Below are 18,825 nucleotides of genomic sequence, written 5' to 3'. Positions count from 1 at the left end.
GTAAAAGCCTCTCTCTTTTTTTCCATTTGCCATGGCAACACTAACTAATCCATGACAAAAAGAATTCATCACTTACCTTTTACAACTTTCAAAAAGGGTTGTCTGATGACTGTTTTTGAAAGAACCTCATTTCCTATGTGGCCGCCCAATGAGTAGGCATCCCACTTCTAAGCAAAATAAAATTAGAATATTATTTTAATAAACAAGGCCAGACTTGTTTGCAAAACAGCTTTGGGATCAGAGGCATGCTTAAGTGCCAATTTCCCAGTTTTCCTGGATAATGAGTAATCAAAAAGCACGTATTTAAATATAGATAATGTCTCTATTTATTAATATGTCATTAGCAGTACAAAGGGGTTGAAATAATCTCCATGGCTATTTGTTTCACTATGCCCCTTCATAGCTTTCCAGTTGTGTTCTTTTCCAGAAAGGCAACGTACGCTTGCTATAATTACTGAATAAAAAAGATCCAGGTATTGTTTCCAAGGTATCAGATTGAATGCCCTTGCTGAAAAATGAGTTTGGAAAAAATATCAGTAGGTCAGGTTTGTCTGTTGTCAAGTCAGCTTCAGTTACACCTAGAATGACAGCAATTTTGAGTGACCTTCTGGTTTAGAGTTCACAGATAACATGCTCAGTGTCCTTACACCTGTGCTCTGTTTCTATTTTCCCTTAGTCTGAAAAGAATGCAGTCAGAAACCTTCAGCCCACCTTCCAATTAGTGAGCATTTCATTTAAACACTTTAGAATTCTGATTTGTACATAATTAATTCAAAGGAAAGCTTATTTACTTTTTTTTTAACAGAGGTAGATGCTGCCCACGGCCAAATGGTTCTGAGTAGCATACCAATATTAATATAGAATAATTCAAATAGTGTAAACCACGTTACTTTACAAAGTAGAACCATAATATGGAGGAGGTTTGCCTCTCCCCGATAAAGGCCCTGTCACAGAGAATTAATGATTATTAGATGTATGCATGCTCCATAAAAGAGCTGAAAATGCAGATAAGCAGTAGGGAATTAAACAGTCCTACAATAAACTCCAGTCTAAACCATGTGAGGCTTTGTATATCAAAGGGGACTCATTGAATCAGGAATTGTGCTGCTGAGTGTCCATGGGGGTTCTGCAACACCACTAAAAAGTGACCCTTAGCGCGTGCGCTGCCACAGGTGGGACCAGCTGCAATTTGGGATTGTCTTCAAGAGTGGCCGTGTTGGAACAACCCAACATTTTGATTGTAGAACATGTGTCACTAATACCAGGTGTTCTCCAAGTGTACGCACATCTGCTGCATTCAATTCCTGTAGAAGTTGCGGGATTGTCCAGCATCAAGGCCAAATCCAAAAGGATGTAAAGATGGCAGACCTTTTCCATAAGGGGAGAGCCTAGGTAACAACTCCTGCATATCTCTGTCAAGATCATTTCTCTTATCTATCCAGGACAGGCATACCTCTAAAACTGTCCCACCAGAATCATCACAATTTTGTCTGACCTGTTCTTTAAAAATTGCCTGTTATAGAATACACATTCATTCCTGTAATCCTAGATCATGGAAATAGTACTTTCAGCTGATAACTATTAGAGCCTAAGGTCAAAAGGGTTTCACCCAGCATGGCCTGTCGTGAGGAATGCCGGTGGATGTCATACAGTAACTTTTTTAAGGGACACAGCTTTCCTACCTCTGGTATACTCTGAAAATCCGAGAACTTGGTTTATTTTCTTCCTTCTTCAGTTGAACACAACATGTAACACGCTACCACTGTACTGTGCATTACCTTGACAACATTGCACTTCCCTGGCTATCAGGAGCTGTCAGCCCGCAAGGTGATAATGGTGCCAGAATATGTGACACCTTCATTTGCTATTATGAGGCCAAGGCTATTGGCAGTCCTGCTAGGATTTGCTTCTGGCCAAGGAGCTTGTAATGAAATCCCTAGGTGAGTGATGAGCCATTTTCTTTCTTCAGTCATCTCTACCTGCTTTTGGTAGGAGGGCCATCATGGAGAGACAAATACAACAGATCCTGAAGCTATAAACCAGTTGACTCCATAGGTAGATTATGAAGTCACTCCTGAAGTGGACTGTGTATCTGCTGGGGTGCTATAGGGTAATTAAGTTCCTGTGGTTCTTCTTGTGGCAAGATTTACACAAAGCCAAACAATATAATCATCTTATTTTAAATATTTTGTTGTTGTTAGTTGCAAAGTCGTGTCCGACCCATTGTGACCCCATGGACAACGTTCCTCTAGGTCTTCCTGTCCTCTACTATCTTCTGGAGTCCATTTAGGCTCACGCCTACTGCTTCAGTGACTCCATCCAGCCACCTCATTCTCTGTCGTCCCCTTCTTCTATTGCCCTCAATTTTTCCCAACATTAGACTCTTCTCCAGTGAGTCCTTCCTTCTCATTAGGTGGCCAAAGTATTTGAGTTTCAACTTCAGAATCTGGCCTTCTAAAGAGCAGTCAGGGTTGATCTCCTCTAGGACTGACCGGTTTGGTCACCTTGCAGTCCAAGGGACTCACAGGAGTCTTCCCCAGCACCATAGTTTTAAATATAGGATTTCCTATACCATGAATCTGTCACTGGATCTTGGTTTAGCAGTCTGACTTCTCAATGCTACTGCTGGGGATTTCTGGTTCATGTTTGTTTCTCTCTTTTCCACTGAGAGACATAAAATGCCAAGTGGAGAGATGGATCATCCTAGTGAAATCTATCCAGGTGGCGGATAAGACTCAATACAGACTTGGTGGCTCCTAATCAATTTCTGTTCTTACAGATTTTTTTTCATGCAGTATTTCTCATATACAGTAATTACATTTTATTTCATTGAAATAGACCTGCTGAAATCAATGAATCTAAAATGAGCTCTTCCTAATCACAACTTAGTGGAAACCCTAAAATACTGTGTGCTCTGTTCAAAACTTAAATTGCTTTTAGCAAATTAACTGTTTCACTTAATAATGGAAAAGATATGTAAAATGAAGAGCACGGACTGTACAAGGGTGCACATTTGTCTTTCAGTCAGCTACCTCTGGCCCCAAGTCAACTGGCAGACGTAGGATTTTAAGTTACCGCATTTTCCGGCGTATAAGACGACTCGGCGTATAAGACGACCCCTGACTTTTGAGAAGATTTTCAAGATTTTTCGTCTTATACGCCGGAAAATACTTACATGCCAGTTGCCAAGTGTCAGCAGAGCAGCCGCGCGTCTGGAGCCAAGCCCCGCCCAGGAGGCAGTCAGCCAGGTAGGCTCTAAAGACGCGCTGGAGAGCTGGGCTTGGGACGGCCATGCCGAGGCCGGCTGGCGAGGGCCGCTGCGTGGTCTGCGGGCGAGAGGGGCGCCAGGCCCGCCGGAAGTCCCTGGAAGTTCCTGGAATGGCCTGGCGGCGGGCGGGCACTCCCTCCCCGACCCGCCGGGGAGTGTCTCCCAAAGCGCAGCGTCTGGTGGCCGGGAGTCCATCGGCCTGGTCGCTGGTGAGCTGGCCTGCAGCTGGGGCCGGGGCCCAGGAACTGGTAGCCGGGTGCGGGTGGGGGGGGAAGGAAAGCCAGGCGTGGGCTTCTGCGGCTGGTTGTGAGGCCGGATGCGGGCATCTGCCGGATCGCCGGTGAGTGGTCTCGAGGCCCCACTGAATGCCGGGCCTGCCGGGCCCGACATGCCGCCCCCTCTACCCAGGGTCCTCCTGCAGGGGTAGAAGACAACTGCCGGGAGAGATAGCGGGTAGCAGGGCACGCTCTGCTTATGCTCAGATGCCGCTTGGGTGAGGGGGAGGGGCTTCCTGCCGCTCCCAAGGTCTGGCGTTTGCAAGGGGGAGGGGAAGGGGCTTAGAGGCTTTAGGGGGTGGGAAGGGAGAGTCACGTTGGAGGGGGGACTGGACTAAGGAGGCTTCAAGTTGCTTTGCACGAACGGGGACGCTCGATTGATTTATGTACTATTTTCCGGTGTATAAGACGACTGGGCGTATAAAACAACCCCCCAACTTTTGAGAAGATTTTCATGGGTTAAAAAGTCATCTTATACGCCGGAAAATACAGTATTCCAGAAGGCCAAAAAACAAAGGGGGGGGGGGAAATCTCATCTCAGGAGGCAAAATGTTCCAGGAAATAGGGGCCACAGCAAAGAAGGCTCTTCTCCTTGACCCCGCTAAGCAAAATTTCTCAGTTGACAGGATCCAGAGAAGACCTCTTCTGCTGGAGCAAGTGTGGCGGGCCAATCCCATTAGAGCAAGACAGTGCCTCAGATAAAATTCCAGCTTTGTTCCTGAATATGGGTAGCTATAGCAGCTGGTGCTTCATAATTTTATCGATTGATTTAATTGGTGTGGCACCCATATCATCTAGATGTTTACATTATATTAAATAGCTATTTACATTTTTCCTTTATGATCGAGGCACATTATCATAGTGTTTGGCATTACTGTTTTTATTAATACTGTTATGATTAATACTGTTATGATTAATCAATTAAGTATGCCTGTGATCATGTATAGTTATTCAGTTACCTTGGCCTGACTATATATATGCTGCAGTTTTTGCAGACTTACTGCTTCTAGGATTTCAGTAACATGAGCAGCAGCAAAATTTAATCCTGACTTAGCATCTTTTGTTTAATCACTTGAAAAGCTACAATACTTCTAAAGCAGAGGTGTTTGCCTGACAGATGGCTGTCTGGTCTCCAGTTGAGTCCAACATCCAGCAAAGGGGAGAGACCCTTTCTCCGTGTCATTCATTCAACTGTCCGACTACTCTTACTGTGATTTTTCTGACAGTTACAATTGTCTTCCTATAACTTAATCTATTATTCTGTTTTTCTAGAAAAAAACAAAAAAGCACGTTTTAATGTTCTGTCTGATATCATGTCAGATATTCAAAGATATTCCCCTCTGTTTTCTCTTCCCAAAGCTAAACATACTCAATATTTACATTTATAACATTTAGTCTGTATTCTTCTTAGGAATGTCTTTCCCTGAAACTTTTTCACAGAAGCCGTCTCAGAGTATGCGGATCGGAATCGGGCTAATGTTACGTTAAAAATCTGATCAGTGTAGAATAAATTGGAACAATTATTTTCCATGATTAGTGAATTATGCTTCTCTTGATGCAATCTAAAATTATCATTGCCCTTTTGGCAGTCATATCACACTGCTGAACTTTTAAAAATTTCATATATATCTTATTGTTTTATATTACAAAAAGAAAAAAAATATGCAAAACACTATGTTCAAAAAAGAGAAAAGAAAAGTGAACCAAAAAAGAAAAAAAAGAAACCTATATAACTATTGTGTTATCTATACAAGAGCAACTCATTTTTGAATCATGACCATGCAGAATAATAGTGCTCAATCTGTCCATTGCATTGTAAAGAAGTAATTTAAAGGTCCTCAATCTAAGGTGTTAAGCCCAGAGCTGTGGCATTTTTCCAGTACAAAAATACATTAAGCTACATTTCATAAAGCTAGAGTTTCTTTAGACACTAACTTCCAACATTTTGATATATAATTCAGAAAATTGCATGTTTACAGTTTTATTCTCGATTCAAAATCAAATTAACATGAACCTTAGACCAAAATGGAATAACCATAGAAGAGGTCCAAATGACTTGCCTCAAGTCCACCTAAATACATTTTCAGCACAAAGAATTGACATTTAACCATTCTTAAACATCTCCTAAGACTTCCCAAAAACTTGAAGAGAATTAGCTTCTTCTTAGACCAGGGGTCTAAGACCAGGGGGTCCTCAACCTTGGCAACTTTAAGACTTGTGGACTTCAACTCTCAGAATTCCTCAGCTGAAGATTTCTGGGAGTTGATGTCCACAAGTGTTAAAGTTGCCACGGTTGAGGACCCCTGTCTTAGACCTTTACCATCACCATCAGCATAGCCAATCCATCATTTTCAATATTCTTTCCCCCTCCTCCAGTCTTTGAGATTCCTTCCTCCAAAATCTCAGATGCTATAACCCTAACTGTGTCATTTCCAGGATCATTTGTCCCCAGATGGGTGAACAGGGAGGGATCATTTTCATTGGATTTCATAAATGTTGGTGTCATGGTTCTGAAAGATGAGACTGAAAAAAGAACTCCAAGGCAAAAAGAATTTCCTTAAAGAACATTTTTATTTGGCTACATAATAATAACACATCCAAAGATGAACCCAAAACTGAAATATCCCCCCCCCGAAGTTTACAAAGTTGCAAAGTTAAACTTCCCACGCAACAGGGAGTCATAAATCACATTCCTCAATTAACTACTTGTGCAGGCTTTCCAACAGAGACTACAGCCCCCCAAAATGTAGTTAGCAATGATCTTGGTTCCCACAGCACAACTTATTGTTACGTCTAAGATAAAACACGCATCCCCCCTCCCACTTCTGTGGCAACCGAAAATGAAGAGAAAATGGCCTCAGCTAATTTCATTTTGAGAGTTAACAGTTGGAAGTTGTTCTTTTTCCCTCCTGATCTTTGCTTCTACAAGGCACCACTATCTGAGCCATTGACTCTTGTTAGCATACCCTTGTTTGAATTCTTTATAATTCCTCTCTGGACAAGCAGAAGACTGGAGATCACATAAGTGCTCCAAATAGTTCCTCTTTGTGAGGAGATCACAGGAAGGGGTTTCAGGTAGGTTTAGAATTCTGGGAGAGGAGGGAATAACCATCTACCTCAACCCTCAGTCACACCTTTAAGAAGATTGGGTTCACATACTTCCTTTTCTAATCACTTTTGCAGGTTAAATATTTTTCGAGAACCTTTAGAGTGACAATTTTTACAGTGCTGGTTGAGTTTCCTTCAATCCTTAGGGAAAGAAGTTTTAAATATTGTACAAGTTTAAGGACTTAATTTTTTTTCTGGAATAAACAGCAGAAAGGTGATTAAAAACCTTTATTTCAGAAAGTTACAAATAGACTAAGGATCCAGATAAATTTGAAATAAGATTTTGGAATTAATGAAAAGAATCCTTTCCATGGCAAAATACTTTTGTTTTGAATTCTTTAAAAAACATGATAAGATGGAAGGTTGAAGGCTGAACACCAGAAGGAACTAAAGTTTACAATTAAAGAAGAAGAATACTTACTTACCTTTGAGTTACTAATACAGGATGGAGCAAAATATTTTAATATTCAACATATTAAATGATATTTTTGAACAATGGAATCAGAGGTTAATTTTAAGAGTATCTGTCTTTATAGTTACTATGTTTAAAAGATGTTATGGAAAGAGGAACAATTTTACTGGAAAAGTCTGACACTGATTTGAAAGTGGATTTACAATGAAAAGCTACAAGAAGGATAGGGGAAAAGATGCTACACTGTGCGTACAAAAGAAATCAACTGATATCTTAATAATTAAACAGAATATACAAATAACAACAGCACACTAAATAGCAGAGACATCACCCTGTCAACAAAAGTGCATATACAGTAGTCAAGGCTATGGTCTTCCCAGTTGCAATGTATGGCAGTGAAAGCTGGACCATAAAAAAGGCTGAGTGCCAAAGAATTGAGGCCTTTGAACTATGGTGCTGGAGAAGACTCCTGCGAGTCCCTTGGACTGCAAGGCAATCAAACCGGTCAGTCCTAGAGGAGATCAACCCTGACTGCTCTTTAGAAGGCCAGATCCTGAAGCTAAAACTCAAATACTTTGGCCACCTAATGAGAAGGAAGAACTCACTGGAGAAGAGCCTAATGCTGGGAAAGGTTGAGGGCAATAGAAGAAAGGGACGACAGAGAATCAGGTGGCTGAATGGAGTCACTGAAGCAGTAGGCGCGAGCTTAAATGGACTCCAGAAGATGGTAGAGGACAGGAAGGCCTGGAGGAACGTTGTCCATAGGGTCACGATGAGCTGGACATGACTTGGCAGCTAACAACAACAACAACAACAACAACAAATAATAAATCAAGAAAGTGACCTGGATAATCTTCCCATATTGGATATACAAAAGAAGCTTGTTAAAGCTTTGAAGAATTTTGTGATAAGGGACAGAGAAAAATGAAAGGAATAAAATGTTAGGACATTATTTCAAGGGATCAGGGATCATGACTGTTAAAAGTAATAGGAAGGAACCTTATTTTTTTTTTGCAGAGTGAAGTTGCATCCTCAGGGACCTACTGTTCTAGCTCTATTTCACCATATCTCCCCCCCCCTGCCCCGGTTTAGCCTTGAAAGATGTTTCTGAGTTCCAGCATAATGAGGATCTTCTATGTATCTTGCTTTGGATAAGCATTTTTCTTCAATAAACTCTTTTCTTAGTCTTTTTTTATAGAAACTTGTTCCCTTTGTCACCTCCTACTGGAGTCCCCGCCTGCCCACAAGAGATCTAACTCCAGCCCAGCTTAAGTGCCTCTCTTATCTCTTCTGCATTTTTCCTTGACCATTACTGGTAGTTGGTCAGCATCTTGTAGACAGCTTAAGCTTGCAATAAATCTTTGTACTTAATGGAATTGCCTGGAACTCCTGATTTCCCTGGTGCTTGACATACCCTTTCCTTTACTCTGAGAAGTTTTAGTCTTATTTTATTTCCTGAAGGGTGCAAATCATTACCAACCCATCTGACTTGTCTTCAAGCTATATTAAAGTTGGCATTTGCTGGAAACACATGTCAGGTTGTTTTCAGATAAGAACACAAATATGCCACAAATACTGCAGGTAAAAGACTGCAGCCTTCTGTCTTCATCTTCACTTTGGTTACATTTATCTCTTTTTGTTCCCTTCTCAGAGAGGTAGGGCAAACCTATTTTTCCTACTTCTCTTTGCAGAAAAAAAAGTTTGGATATGGAAAGTCCTTCCTTCCTTCCTTCCTTTTTATCTACCTATTATAACATGAAGACAAGTAACGCTTGTCATCAAATTCACAGCTGGAGAAGAAAGGATAAAGCTGTCCTCCCTGTTTGTTGCAGTCCCAATTGTTATGTATTGGGCTCATTAGTAATACCATGTGGGTTGCTGGAGCAGCTAACGGCTCTCCAGCAACCCAGACTACAAGTCTCCAGTACTGCTATTGGCTATTCCTAGGTGGCAATGGTTGCTTCAAACCTATTGGCTGCCACCTAGGAGCTAGGCTATATATTGCGGCTAGTTACAGCCATTTCCTCAGTTCAGATTCTGCAAGCAATAAACCATGAGTTTTCCTGAACTCACTTGCCTCGTCTTCATTCCTGCGCCAAAGAACCCGCTACACAACACTGGCGACGAAGGTGGGATCCTGTTTCCCTGAAAAAGAGCTGAAGTCTACGAGGGGAAGGCAGCACACACTGTAGGGAAAAGGCATTTCCCCCCCTCTCTCAAGGTTGGCTAGCAAGCTACGCTAGCGACCTCACGCTCAGTGGACTCATTCCCTGAGCCTGAGAAGCAGGATCAGAAGAAACTGCAGGAACCAGCAAAGACAGAATGCCGAAGTTTGGGAGAATTCGACGTGAAGCACCCAGAGGAATGGCCATCCTATTTGTCCCAGGTAGAAAATTACCTCCGGGCAAACCAGATCGCGGAAGAAGGACTGAAGGCTGCAACACTACTCTGCCTGTGTGGCCCAGCAACCTTTGATATGGCTGAGAACCTCTTCGCTCTGACACCGATAGAAGCGGTCTCCTACACAGACCTCAAAAAGAAGCTAACCAGACATTTCCAGCCCAAGATGTCTGAAATGGCTTGGCGGTTCAAGTTCGACCAGAGAGTGCAGCAACCCGGCAAATCAGCTTCAGAATTCATAGAGGGCCTGAGGCAGGCCACATGCCTTTGCAAATTTTCAAACTTAGAAGAGCGACTATGAGACCGGCTTGTCTGTGGCCTACGGGACCGAATGCTTCAGCAGAGACTATTTGTCAGACCAAACTTAACGTTTTCAGAATCACAAGATGAAGTAACGGCCAACGAAGCTGCCGGGGGGGCAGTTCAAACAGTCCAGCCCACCAAAATGACAAAGCATGAAGAAACGATCCACCGTGAGGATGCCAAACGCACCGAAGAATCTTCCGAGGAAGAAGAGCCTGAAATCAACAGACTCCAAAAGCAAATCATTGTGAAACGCTGCAACAGCCAGCAGCAAGAGAACATTTACAAGACAGTTCTCTTACCTAGATGTAAAGGGTGCAGCAGCAACCATTTTCGCGCCGATTGCAGATTGCGATCAGCCATGTGCAGAGCTTGCGGCAGGACAGGCCACATCGCAGCAGTTTGAAGAGCCCGCCAGAGGGACCGGTCACCCAAACACCAGTCGGAAGAACCGGCTAAGAGAGGTACTGGGGCCCAGGGTCCAGCTAGTGTGGGGGTTTTCAGAAGCCGTAGAAGCGTGTGCCGCACCAGGGCCTGACGCCCCCTCAAACCTAAACTCAGACTCTTGGTAGAGCTACAAAGAGTTCCATGTAAGATGGAATTGGACTCTGGCTCTGTAGTCCCCATTATTTCTCAAGACACTTTTAACTTCGTGTGTAGGCGCAGTAACAACTGAGCCAAACTAAGGCCCTCAGATATAATCCTAACTGACTTTCAAAATGCTCAAGTTAAAGTTAAGGGAGAAGCCACTTTGACGGTAAAATTAAGGAGTTTTATGGGCACCTGGATGTCATAGTAGTAGGGGGCCAGAGAACGAGTCTCATTGGACTCGATTGGTTTGATGCTTTAGGTATTCAGATTACTGGTATCAACCAGACACAAACTGCAGACCTCGCATCAGTATGCGAGGACTGTGCAGATGTTTTTGATTCAACCCTAGGAACAGACACAGGCCCACATATCTCATTTAAGGTAGATCCCAACGTAGTTCCAATCAGGGTTAAGCCGCTTAGGGTCTCCGAATTTTAAAACATAAAATTGATTCAGAAATTGATAAGCTTGTAGAACAGGGCATTTTACAGCCTGTTGATGGTGAGGAGTGGGAAACTCCTATAGTCACTCCACTTAAAGCCAACGGGGAAATATGCATTTGCGCTGACTATAAATGCACTCTAAATAAACCTCTCAAGCAACACCTTTACCCGGTCCCAGTAGTCAACCACATTTTAGCCTCCTTGCATGGGGATACTATTTTTGCTAAACTTGATTTAGCACAGGCCTATCAGCAATTGCTGGTTGATGAGGCTACAGCCACGGCTCAGATGATTGTGACTCACAGGGGGGCTTTCAAAGTTAAACGCTTACAGTTTGGAGTCAGTGTTGCACCTGGCATTTTCCAGGGGATCATGGAGTGTACACTTAAGGGTATTCAGGGCATCTGCCCTTATTTTGATGATGTTCTTATTGCAGGGGAATCCCCAGAAGTGCTAGCCAGTAGGCTCAGGGCTGTTTTGCAGAGGCTTCACGAAGCAGGCCTCAAATTAAAAAAGAGCAAGTGTAGTATTGGGGTTCCTTCAACAGAATTCCTGGGTTTCTGAATTGATGCTAACGGCATTCACACTGCTGATTCTAACGTGAAGGCCATTAAAATGGCTCCTAGGCCCAAATCCAAAGGAGAGCTACAAGCATTCTTGGGCCTCCTAAGCTTCTATCACACATTTCTACCTCATAAGGCCGCACTAGCAGAGCCCCTCCACAGGCGTCTAGATAAGAAAGCTCCATGGAAATGGACTAACTTACATGAAAAGTTTCCAGGACTTAAAAGCACTATTGTCAGAAAAGTCCACTGTAACTCACTACAAAGAGTCTAAACCAGTATGTCTTGCATGTGATGCATCTCCCTGTGGGGTGGGGGCAGTTTTAAGTTACGTAGGAAAAAATGGGACACAGGTTCCTATAGCATTTTACTCAAGGACATTGTCCTCTGCTGATCACAACTATGCTCAGACGCCCTAGCGCCATAGTTGCTGGAATAAAAAAATTCCATGACTATTTATATGGCAGGGACTTCACGGTCTGTACAGACCACAAACCTCTGTTGGGACTTTTCACAACAAACAAACAACCCCCCCACATACTTTCTCCAAGAATGCTGAGATGGTCTATTTTTCTATCTGCATACACTTTTAAATTGATTCACAAACTGGGCAAAGAAATGGGCCATGCTGATGGCCTCAGCAGACTACCACTGCCACTAATGGAACCATATCCAGCTCCAGCTGCTAGAATACTGTCCATAAAGGACCTACCTGAATTCCCCTCCATGCTGGGGACATTGCTGCTGAAACTGCCACAGATAGAACACTTAGTAGAGTATTGTCATGGGTATACATGGGCTGGTTGGATAAAAGCCCAGGTTCTGAATTTCAGAACTATTTTGTCAGAATGTATGAGTTATCTGCCCACAAGGGGTGAATTTATGGGGAAACAGAGTCATAATTCCCACTTCCCTAAGAGACAGGGTTTTACAGTCATTACATGAAGGCCATCCAGGCATTGTCAGAATGAAAGCTTTAGCTAGAAGCTACCTCTGGTGGCCTGGCCTTGATAAGGACATTCAGGCACAAGTCCATGGTTGTTATACATGCCAGCAATCTAGGCCTGAAATGCCACAGGCTCCAGTTCATAGGTGGGAGGAAACACACACTCCCTGGTCTAGAATTCACATAGACTATGCTGGCCCCTTTCAAGGACAACTCTTCCTTATAGTTGTGGATAGCCACTCCAAATGGCTGGAAGTAATTCCAGTTCCTAAAATGACTAGTGCTAGGACCATCCAGGTGCTGAGAAAACTCTTTGCCACACATGGGTTGCCAGATGTCTTAGTATCAGACAATGGGGCCCAATTCACTGCTGCTGAATTTCAGGCTTTCCTTAGAGGTAATCTCATCAGACATGCAATGTCTGCACCTTTTCATCCGTCTTCTAATGGTCAAGCTGAACACATGGTGAGGACAATGAAGGAATCACTCAAGCGCATTGTAACAGGTGACTGGCATCACAGATTGGCAGATTTTCTACTCTGCCAGCATTCTATGCCCTGCACTGCTACAGGCAAAAGTCCTGCAGAACTACATTGGGGGAGGCGATTGATCACTAAACTGGACAGGTTGCATCCAGATAGAGTGGCAGCAGAAGCCTCTTGACCAAACCCCCCTGGGGGGCTGCAAATGGGCGATTGGGTTTGGGCCAGGAACTTTGGTCATGGGAATCTGTGGGTTCCTGGTCAAATAACCAAAGCATCTGGGCCCCTGTCTTATGAAGTGGGGTTGGAGGGAGGGCGAGTTGTCAGACGCCACATTTATCAACTCAGAAAAGAGTTTCCAGAATGGCCACTAAGTGAGGACTGCATCATAGGTCCCTCCCAAGGTCCTCAAACGTGCGGCCAAGCCAGTCCTCACATGGACTCTCAGGACTTTTACTTCATAACTGAGGAGGAACCAGAGGGAGAAGTGGGGAGTCCAGGAATGCAACATGGATCCCCTGAAGGAGCAAGCCAACCAGACTTTGGAAACCGCTGTGCCTACTCTGCTGATCAGTCTGACTCTGGGGTGGGCCAACCTGGAGAGGCCAGCCAGAGAGCATCTAATCCCCTTGACTCAGGAGCACCAAGGGGCACTAGTCTACCCAGCCCACTGGGTAAGCTGGTAGATCACAAAGTGTCTGGAACTCCGAGACGTTCCACTAGGGCACACAAGCCTCCTTCATATCTTGCTGATTATGTTGTAAAATAAAGAGCTATAATATTGTTGTATTGCAACTTGCCACTGTACTACAGAAACTAGCATTATGATGTTAACTGTCTGGCGTGCTGTCAATGAAGGCCTATTTATTCAGGTGCTATGATGTTAACTGTCTAGTGTGCTGTCAATGAAGCCTATTCATTCAGATGCTGTTATTAACATTGTAACCTATATGGGTTTTTTCTATTACTATTATTTAATATTGTTTTGTTAAGGAGTCTTGATAATTGCATTAAGACTAACTTGTGTTATAATATTGTCTGATCTAAGAGGGGAGGGGTGTTATGTATTGGGCTCATTAGTAATACTACGTGGGTTGCTGGAGCAGCTAACGGCTCTCCAGCAACCCAGACTACAAGTCTCCAGTACTGCTATTGGCTATTCCTAGGCGGCAATAGCAGTACTTTAAACCTATTGGCTGCCGCCTAGGGGCTAGGCTATATATTGCGGCTAGTTACAGCCATTTCCTCAGTTCAGATTCTGCAAGCAATAAACCATGAGTTTTCCTGAACTCACTTGCCTCGTCTTCATTCCTGCGCCAAAGAACCCACTACACAACACCAATGAAAATAGAATTGAAGAGACTTTTATTATTCATTATACATGTGATTTTATCTGAAGGTTATATATCAAAAAGACTATATAACCTTTGAATTTCAATTTGAGCAGGTTTAGCATGCATTATTATGTTTTTGTTTTGTTAAGTTGCATTTCAGTGCATAATACAAACCTGAACTAATGTTTAGATGAGAAAAGGATGTGAAGACTGTAAGGTAATTTATTGTTCATGGACCTAATAAAGTTTTTTATGACTGAAAGATGGAAAGTACTTCCCCCCCCCCCCCCCCGTTTCTTTTGGTGATTGCAAACATAATTGCAGCTCTTGGTTTAGAGCCATTTCTAAAATATCTGATAAATCAACTCTCTATGGAGTTGAGCTCAATTCTGAGTGATTTTATGAATATAGATGATCCTTCCTTAACAACCATTCATTCAGAATTTACAAGTTAGAAGTTAAACACTGCTCAATAAGTGGTACTTATGACCAGTCCTTATACTTGCAATGGTCACAGTGTTTTCATGGTCATGTGATCATGATCCAAGCAGGTGGTGACTGGCTCACAAATACAATGCCACAGTGTCCCGTGCAACACCACAGAGTCATTATTTGCAACCTTCCCTGCTGTCCTCCAACAAGTAGTGTTAATTGGGGAAGCTAGCAGGAGGTCACAAATGGTGACCTTGAGACATCATGCTTAATAATGTTGTGGGATTCACTTAGTGACAACAATGCCAGAACTGAGATTACTAAGCGGCACAGTTCTGTGATCGGGTCGCTTAACAATGGAAATTCTGACCCTAATGATAGAAGTAAAGGAAAGGTCTTCAAAAATTTAATATTGAAAGAGAAATTTAAAATTGAATTTGCTTCAGTGGAAATGTACTGAGTGGAGAAGCAACTATAATAGATGGGAACCAGGAAAGGATAGCATGAAGTAAGGAAGTAAGAGGAAACACACAGGCGAAATTGTTATCTGGGTCTTCAGAATGGGAAAAGGAGCTGTAAGAGGAGATAACTAGCAAAACAGGAAAGAACCTATTTTTCTAAGTAGTCATAAAAAAGAACTCAGGCAACTGAGCATGTGCAATTAGTTGATTAATATTAACTGACACATAAATTATCTCTTAATTTTAATGTACATGTGATGTATGATTTAGTATGTAGCAGGAAATATGTAGGAGGCAGTCGGAAAGAGTGTAACCTCATAGTACCTCAGCCAATGGGGAATGAGGAGGGCTGTGGCGGCTGGGACGGGGCTGTATAAAGAAGGGAATATTTTGGGTTGGAACTTTGGAGAGAACCAAGCTTTGATAGCTTCTCTCCCCGCCTATTGCATTAAACGAAACAAAAGGCCTTCACTGTGTCTTGGCTGGTTATTGGTCATTGCCTCTGGTCACGAAAGAAAGTAGCCAGTAGCACATAACATTAATTACCATTGTTAAGTGAGGACTATCTGTACATCGATATCATTTACTTAGCAACTTTTTCTGATTTTTTTTATTCCCACTATAACTACATGCACATACCACACACCACACTCTGCTGAATCTCCAAGGAACATGTGGGTAGTTGTATGAGCTCACAAAGTGTCTACTAGAGGTTGTGAGTAGACAACAAAATATACGTTAGCTTTGGATGAGAGAGAGAGGTTTTGCCCCAAGAATTCCCACAAAGTAACTTCCAAGTGACACAAAACAGGTGAACAGAAGTTTCAAAGAGAGTCCTCCTGCAGTATAGTCAAAGATTAATTAATTAATAGTATTAAAATATTAAAATATTAGTGGGGAAGAATATGAAAGACACAACTGACAGAAGACATTGTGGGTTGTGGAAATAAGAAAACCACGTAAAATGCTTTAAGTTGAGAAATCAGTTCATTTACCTTACAAATTAAACAATGCATTAATATATTAAAAGTATTCCAAACATTGTATTATTCTTTTAACATCCCAGGGAATCAAAGCCCTGAATCCAGTCATGTATGTAATTCTACTTCTTACCTATGAAAATCATCTGACTCCCACCATCATTTAGCTTTAATTCTCCATTACGTCCCCTCCAAATCCACCTTTCTACTTTTAATTTTCCTTTCACACATACTGTACATATACAAGAGAGATAACAGGTTTAGCATAATTAGAGATACATCCGAAACAAACCCTCTCCCCCCCCCCCGGTTTTAAAACATAGTCATTGTTGAAAATAATGAAAGGAATGGTTAAAAGAAATATAATGCGTGAAATAAATGAAGGGACATAAATATATACTTGCAAACCAAGATTGCAATTAAAATTCAATACAGTACATACAGATATAGAGAACTAAGAAATTCTACTGACTATTCTTAATACAGTCATTTACACCACATGTTAAGTCTTTGAGATGCTTTGAGCTATTATAAATGTGTCTGATATTTCTTCAGATAACCTCACATTATCTGTCAATAACTCAAATGCTCTTAGGATAAAATAAGGTTGGTTGCTTGATGAACTCTGCTCCTCAACATGTCTGTTTCAAAGGCTTGAGACAGGTTTGTTTATGCAAATATATATAACTTCTCTTGAGTCATTGGCAGACACATTGACCCTGAACCCCCTTAAGTACATAAATCCGACTGAATCTGGCCAGCAGCTTCTAAAATTCTGAACTACAAAATGTTCCTGGGAATCTCATAAATACACTGCATAATCAACCTGCTACCATAGATCTTGGTGATGGTTGGCTATAAAGGACTGGATAAGTTCAAAGAGGCAGGTCTATCAAGGGGCACTTGAAGATTTGGTGTGACCACCAGTCTGTAAGTGGCATGTCTCCAAATATTAGTTGCTGGGAAGCCATATAGAAATATATCCAATGGTGGGATTCAGCTGGTTCCCAACGGTTCCGTAGAACCGGTAGCTAAATTTTGTTGACTTCGGAGAACCAGCTGGACTCATTCTGCTTCTGGAAGTCCGTTCTAGGCCTGGGAGGCCTGGGGGAGGACTCCCAGGCCTAGAACGGCCCGCCGGAAGTGTATTAATGTCATTTCCGGAAATCCATTCTAGGCCTCGGAAGCCCAGGCCTGCATCCATGGAGAGAACCGGATGTTAAGGTATTTGAATCCCACCACTGGATATATCCCCATCCTTTCTTGTGAGCACTTATGGCAGGGACTAAGAGGGGGACTATCTCTCATCAATATCCACACGTTTGCCAGACACCTTGCTAGGTACACTCCACTTGTATCTCCTCTACCTGAGTTCCACTAGGACAAATAAGGTATTTGTTCTCCCAGATGGATATGTTCCCCTTGCGCAGAATGTTAACGTGCCATGCTCTGTTCTTAAATGGGAAGATACTTTCCTCACCTGGAATCTGGATGGGGTTGAAGAGAAAAAAATCTCCAAAAAATGAGATTTTAAATGCATGGCTCTCCTCTCCTCTCCTCTCCTCTCCTCTCCTCTCCTCCTCTCCTCTCCTCTCCTCTCCTCTTTTTTTTTAAATCAAGCAACTTCTGGACTACATGATTATGCTAAGGACAAAAGCCCATCTTGGCATCTTGGATTAAGAGAGAAAGATGCTTTCTTGTTTTTAATAAGAGCAAGAAAGTCGGAACTGGACAGCCAGCTTACCTGCAACAAAATACTCGAGGTTGAGGAATACCATGCCAGCAATCATTAACCTATATGCAAAGAGATAACAGCAGAACATGGGAGTAGATATACAACTTCCCTACACTGAGCAAACTTTAAAAATGATAAATAAACAAATAAGGTGGTCCTAGCCTTTCCCTTGCTAACTATGCTTTACTGATACTAGTGCTCTACGTGTCATGGTTGCAAACATTGGCACTAGGCTGGGCCTGAATTCCATGGTTCTTTTAAATGAAATCTGTTTCTTAAGGTCTTGTTTTCTCCAGGCTGCTCCTGCTGAGAATAAAGAAGATGTAAATTTCCTCTCCTGTTGGATCCCAATTCCTGGTTCTCCTTGGAGCAGGTAACAGCTGCATTGATTAGAAACTTGTTCAATATTCCCTCACTAGCCTGCAGGCCAATCTCTTTTTTGAACATTATACTTTATTAAATTTCTGCAAAGAATAAAGTATATTAGAAAAGAATAGAGGAAAATAGGGAGGGGTATTTCTTGCACTTTGCTGTGGCAGGCCCATGTGAGAAGTTTTATATCAAAATATATTTTATTCTTTATACTGTTTCCATTGTCCCTTAAAACACTGACAGAATCCACAATGGGCTGAGAATCAGTCTCCACTAGACAATTGACAATCAATCTGAAACTAAATTAATCAAGTAAAAATGGCAAAAGGGGGGAAATCTTTTACTCAAACTTCCTCAAAACCCCAAATAAGTTACCTAGACCTAATCCACATATCAAAGGATAAAGTCTGTAAACACAAACAAAGTTAATCACATTAGGTCTTTCAGTGGAATTACATGTTCACAAGAATAAACATTCTCTCTCTCTCTCTCACTCACTCACACACACACACACATTGCTCAACTGTCACCTTAGAATAAGCATGTAGACACTTCCATTTCTCTGTAGCTGCCCCTAGAAGGAAACTGTTTTGCTGTTAGGTATAAATATTTCTTCTTTCCTCATAGCTGTCTGGATCTTATTTTTATTTATTCTTGTGCAGCCCCTGCTCAAGTTGGAACCCTAAATTATTCTTCTGCCACCCATCTCTTGAGTAGCCC

This window comes from Vipera ursinii (assembly GCF_947247035.1).
Source record: "Vipera ursinii genome assembly, chromosome: 1".
NCBI lineage: Eukaryota > Metazoa > Chordata > Lepidosauria > Squamata > Viperidae > Vipera > Vipera ursinii.
This window is presented reverse-complemented; position numbering follows the sequence as displayed.